This window comes from Oscarella lobularis, chromosome 11 (assembly GCF_947507565.1).
Source record: "Oscarella lobularis chromosome 11, ooOscLobu1.1, whole genome shotgun sequence".
Taxonomy (NCBI): domain Eukaryota; kingdom Metazoa; phylum Porifera; class Homoscleromorpha; order Homosclerophorida; family Oscarellidae; genus Oscarella; species Oscarella lobularis.
Genome location: NC_089185.1, coordinates 2,660,722 through 2,667,142, shown reverse-complemented (window position 1 = coordinate 2,667,142; position 6,421 = coordinate 2,660,722). Strand labels below are relative to the sequence as shown.

Genomic DNA, 6,421 nt, shown 5'->3' with positions numbered 1-6,421 from the left:
CAACGCACGGGGGGGTACCAGAGAGTGTAAGCAGAGATCTTTGCTGCAACTTTATGTTTGCAGCTTTCTGCCGCATCAAGATGGTCTCGTCGACTCGCGGTTACTTCATGCCGGCGATGTGGGTAAGCCTTGGCTTCGCAAGTGCTCGCGCTGCACGTGCGGACGCTGACAGAGTTAAAATAGAGTGATGAAAGAAACACTGGAAGAGGACAAAAGGCGACAAATTCAATCACAGTACGAGAGAAGGGCTACTTAGTCATATGCCGTTAATTGATACCGCCAAAAAGTTAGTCTCGCGTCAGCTCGAATTAAGTCTCTTTTTCAAGTCTCACTTCGATGAAATCGATGATATACCTCTCGCCCTTATTGTGACGATAAATATCCAAGTAAATTCCCTTTGCCGGTGAATGCATAATTGTGGGTGAACATCAGAATCACGCCAGAGACGGTTTCCCCTATTCCAAACGCTTTGTGGTGGCCGCCGAATTTCACTTGCACTGTGTGCGGTGGCGAAAACTTCGTTGTCTCTCCATCTCGGAGCCGAGTGCACCCCGAATCATGATGCACGAATGTTTGCCCATTGGGTCCTGCGCACGGCCACATAGATTGGTTGTGATTTGGCTTCCTATTTGCTTCGTCGAGTATCAAATAACCGACAGCGCTGACTCCGTCTGACACGGTGACGTAGAGATCCATATCAGTAGTGACCGACACGGGGGATTTCGATGAGAGACTTTTGCTGTAACAATGTATCGAGCTGAGTTGTCGAGCACGTTGGGCTCCGCTATGATTACTCTCATCAATCGATTGAAGTCCGTTTTGCCGGCGTCGAACGAAATTGACGGGCCACCTGAACGAAGCGGTTCGTACAGGCGAACTCTATCGCCGAATCTTTTGTAAATGACGTCATCGGGAGTTATCATCATGTAGCTTTTGGGGCCCCGCTCTCCGGGAGGTCCGGGCCGTCCGTCTCGTCCGTCTCTCCCATCTCGACATCGTTGCGCAACGCAGTCGGGATCAGAAGAGGTTTCGCCACGGATATAGTTGGGCTATATGCCTTCAGAGAGGAGCGCCATAATGACTATGATCGCCAAACAACCTGAAATTGTCACGTAAGGGTGACGCTTCATTGCTGTAGTATGATGACCGCTCCTATAGCTGCTTGTTGTGAAGTAAGCAACTATTGTTGTGCCGCCTTATATCTACTTGGACTCGAGACTGGTTTTCACAGGAAATCACAAGTTGGAGACAGGGGTTTTCAAAACTGGCTTGTTTACTACGGGGGCTCTATTTCGCAAGTCGATCCACCGCTAGCTCAAATTCCGGATCATTGTTTAGCTAATGTCCCCAACGTTCAGACAAGAAAAAGCAGACGTTTTTATAAGCCATGAAGGGAGTATAGAGAGGACACGGCCTTGCTCCAGCGTCTTAGCAGGCAGATGTTTATTGGAAGCAACATCTAGAACGACTGCTCAACGTTCGACAACTCCGTGCAGTCTACAGCTCGGATGTGAATATTTTTCCTGCGATTTAGGCGCCATCTTTTGAAACTTTATAATCCAATAGATTACCAGTACAGTGTATTCGATGATATTGCCTTTGTTTGGCTTCGCAAGCAGGGCTTCTTTCACTAACGTGCGTTACTGTAGACAGCTCTGTAGCTTTTTGTCTGCACGCTGCTTTCAAGACGGTCTCTTCGACCACGGATCCGTGCAATCGCTTTAGGTAAGCCTTTGCTTCGTAGACTAAAAACTGAGTGGCGGAATAAACACTGGCAGAAGACAGACAGCAACAATCACACACTAGACGAGACAATGACTACACGACCTAGACACCACCAAACAAGTCAGTCTCGCGTCAGCTCAGCCTCTGGTTAGGTCTCTTTTTCAAGTCTCACTTCGATGAAATCGATGATGTATCGCTCTCCCGCGTCATTACGATACATGTCCAAGAAAATTCCCTTCGACGGTTTCAAGATGTACGGAAAAGCGTGAGGAAAAATCACGTGCACTTCAGAGACGGTTTTTCCTATTCCAAACGCTCCGTGGTGGCCACCGAATTTCACTTGGACTGTGTGCAATGGCGAGAAGTTTGTTACCGATGGACTCTTAACTACGGTGCACTTTCTGTTGAATGTTTGTCCTCTGGCTCCTTCGCACGGCCACATAGTGTCCTTCGAGTTCCTGTTCGCCTTGTCGAGAATCAAGTAACCTACGGCGCCGACACCATCGGATACGGTGACGTACATATCCATGTCTGTTGTCACTGACACGGGATTTCGATGGGAGATCGTTGCCGTGACAACGTATCGAGCAGAGTCGTTAAGCACATTGGGCTCCACCAAGGTCACGCTCATCAATCGATTGTTGGCAGTCGAGCCGGCATTGAAAGAAATCGACGTCCCGCCTGCAGCTGGCGTTTCGTGCAGGCGAACTCGATCGCCGTATCGCTTGAATTTGACGTCGTTGGGAGTAATCATCAAGTAGATGTCGTCGTTGTTTACGGCGGCGGAGTCTCCTTTAGGTCCTCGTTCTCCGTCTTTCCCGGGGCTTCCGGCCGGACCTCGCTCTCCCTGGAGACCGGGAGGTCCGGGAAGCCCGTCTCGTCCGTCTCTCCCATCTCGACCGGGCTGCGCGGCACAGCATTGGTCCGGTTTAGGTTTTTCTTCGCCGCCGCCGCCGTCGTCTGGCGGCGTGACACCCATGGATTGAGAGAGATGCGGCGCTACTGTAAGTAGTATTGCCAAGCAGCCTGAAATCGTCGCATAGCTGAGATGCTTCATTGTGTTGCTGTGATGGCGCTCTTGTTCAGTTGCGTGCTTCTGCTCTCACACTGGCTCCAGCAGCTTTCGCAGCTTCCTTATATCTAATCAGACTGCCGCTAATTGTGACATCATGACATCATGGCTCTGGATTGCACAGCAGGAAAATCCGCGACAACTCCAAACCACAGGCATATTGGCGGTAATCGTCTCTAATGAATTTGCAAGGTTTTGGAACTGCTCACTTGGATGAAGTCAATGATCAATTGACCTCTCGCGTTCCCCGCGTGGAGTCGTAAAATTTCTTATTTGTTTGCACTAGAATAACTGGCAGCTTTGGCTCTAATCTAGTCCTCTAGAACAAGAACACGATCGTTTTGCTTCAGAGCAGCTCAGAACTCAATCGCAACCATGCAAGCGAAGGCTAATTAATTAGGATACAGGAGGAATGTATCGCACTACTTTGTTCCAGCATAGATATTATTATATCTATGGTTCCAGGGACATGTTTTAGGTTACTTAAGGCTGCGTGACGGAATCGGGGTCCCTTTCTCGAGCTACTCCAATGAGTCGTCTTCTTCTCCTACCAGAAAGCAGTCGATCAAACTCGCCCAAAGACTAATAATTTGTGAATTTATTATGGACGACGTACAGAATCTTAAAGAAGGCACATCTATTGATCTATATGTCCATACGGTCAGTGATGCTTCTTTAAAATCCCACCTAATGTTCTCGGAATCCGAAGTGTTCCTTCTATTTCTGCACTTTGTCTCGTCTAGCTGTTTATAGGAGAGAGGGAGAAGGAACTGGCTTGCAAGGCTGGTATGGCGGTACTTTGCTGTGGCGAGAGTTCGTCTAGGGACACGTTTTAGGGGCGTAAGGCTTCATAATATAGCGTGATGGAATCGGGGTCCCTTTTTTCGAGGTGAACCAGCGAGTCTCCTTCTGTTTGCAATTGCAGCCGGAGTTCGCTCTCGATGGTACGAGTAGCTAAACAAAGAGCCTTCGCACATTTATATAAAACTGAAAAGCAGTCAACTTTCACATGGAATGAGATATGTAATTTTTGATGGATCAGGATGGTGACAGGTAAAGGAAGGTATCTCCGTCGATTTCTATTTATTTATTTATTTATTTATTTATTTATTTGTTGCTATACGATCAGTGATGTCCCTATCAACCAACAGTGAAAATTTTATAAAGTTTTCCATCTAATGTCCCTAGAATCTATGAAGTGTTCCTTCTCGCTTCTTTCAAATTCTTGCACGTTGTGTCGAAGGTGCAGGGGCCAGCTATTCCATACTCAAATTGTCCTTTAAGAAAGTGGCAATTTGTTCCACGCTGCGTCTCATCATAGCTAATGACGTCCCCGCTATTCGGCCACTTTCCCAACTGATTTTTCACCCCCTCCTTTTTGAGAAACAGAAATCCCGGTTTTTTGGGGTCAGTTCTAATGCAAATATCGCAGTTCAAATCTCCGGATGAGTTTATATAGTTGTGTTGGTATTCGTAGATGATCGTATTTTTCTCTTCGTCGAAAGTCAGCCAATAGACAAAACAGTCACCCGTAAACGGATTGCGATAGGTGGCAGTTATTGGCTTCGGAAAATTTTCATCGATTTCGTTGATTTTGTGAAATCGCGTTAGAACACTCGCTGACCTCAAAGTCGTATTATGATAGATCACAATCAATACAGGGCTTCCACTATAGCGATTATCTACAATCGTCGACATGACGACGCCAGCGAACGCCAATAGTCCGCAGAGCACGATCACGTGCGCACTTCTCAACGCAATTTCAGATCTCTTTCGACGAGTAGGAGCGCAGGGTTGGACACAACATACAACGTATCCTTGCGATAATCCATAAATAATTTGAACTAGAAGCAATAGCATTTTGAAGCTGATTTTTATCATTTCTTCCCAGTAGAGTTGTCTCGCCGGAAGACTACCGTTGAGATCGAGCCAGCAGCTGCTCGATTGAAAAACGTTATAACTGATGAGCAGGCTCCCGCCGCTATTAACTATAAGATCGAACAAGACGATGTAGCCGCTAATCGACTTAGGAACTTCCCATTTGCGTAGGGGCGCGACGACTCTAACGAAAACGGCGATCGGGCGTCACGATCGTCGCTCAGATCGCTTGAACGAGCCACAGGGTTTGAATTGTTTCTTCGTGCTCTTCCAACGGGGTGACGCCGATTGTGGCGTACGACGAATAGGCGATCCAATTCGTTATGATTACTGCCGCCGATGCGACGACGACGACGATTTGGACGATTCGATGTAGGTATCGTTTGACTTTTTTCTTCGTTACGAGCTTCGTTGTCGTTGTTCTCTGTTTCGACGAATCGTTTCCGCCTTCTTTGGACACCTGTCCCAGTTCGTGATCGTCGTTCGACGCGCTCGGCTCGTTCGGCTCGTTCGGCTCGTTCGGCTTGTTCGGCTCGTGGGATCGAGCCACAAGTGGCAAAGTTCGAGCTCCGAGCAATTCGTGCACCTTCCCATACTCACAGTCACTTGCAGATATAGCAGATGCAGTGGGAAGTGAACGACGCGCGCGCTTTAAAGGGCCCCGCCCCGCGCGCCGTCAGGTTGCGCTTCGCTTCCGCGGGCCCCGCTTCCGCGTCAGGACGCGCTGCCATCGGCCGTCAAGAGAATGCTATATATATATATATATATATAATGGCAGGCGCTAAAGCGTTTTTTTGTAAAGTGGGCGTAATAAGTAATAAAGCGGGTAGATTGTGAAACTTCGTTCTATAGTCTAGTCTCCGTCTATAAATAGAACGGATGTGAATTATGCAGAACATCAGGTCGCGCAAACCTCGCCTTCTAGGAAATTTCCCGGAGCCGCAACCCACCATATCTACGGTTCGACTAAGGACCAGTGGTGCGGCAGAACACGGCATGCACGACTAGCGTGTCTAGCTAGACTGTCGTTTCAATAACCCGTATGTCGAAAGAGCAGGAGGCTGAGGAGTGTGCGCTCGTATGGCAGTACTTTTCTGTAGTGAGAGTTCGTCGTTTTAGGGGCACGAGGCTTCGTGATGGAATCGGGGTCCCTTTTCCGAAGTGCACCAGTGAGGCTCCTTCTGTTTGCAGCTGGAGTTCGCTCTCTACGGTACAAGTAGCTAAACAAAGAGCCTTCGCACATTTATATGAAACTGAAAAGCAGTCAACTTGCACACGGAATGAGATATGTAATTTTTGATGGATCAGGATGGTGACAGGTAAAGGAAGGTATCTCCGTCGATTTTTATTTATTCATTTATTTATTTATTTGTTGCTATACGATCAGTGATGTCCCTATCAACCAACAGTGAAAATTTTATAAAGTTTTCCATCTAATGTCCCTATGAAGTGTTCCTTCTCGCTAATTCTTTCAAATCCTTGCATGTTGTGTCGAAGGTGCAGGGGCCAGCTATTCCATACTCAAATTGTCCTTTACGAAAGTGGCATGGTTTTCTATGCGGCGTCTCATCATAGTTAATGACGTCCCCGCTATTCGGCCACTTTCCCAGCTGATTTTTCACCTTCTCCTTTTTGAGAAACAGAAATCCCGGTTTTTTGAGAAGGTCAGTTATATTGCGAATATCGCAGTTCAAATCTCCGGATGAGTTTATATAGTTGTGTTGGTATTCGTAGATGATCGTATTT

General features: G+C 47.4%; 1 long non-coding RNA gene across 1 annotated transcript; it reads left to right on the top strand.

Annotated features, from left to right (window-relative positions):
- LOC136192720 (uncharacterized) lies at positions 1-1,320 on the top strand. The gene is made up of 2 exons (XR_010671219.1): positions 1-122; positions 184-1,320. It is a non-coding gene; the product is annotated as an uncharacterized lncRNA (long non-coding RNA).
- The last annotated feature ends 5,101 nt before the right edge of the window (positions 1,321-6,421 follow it).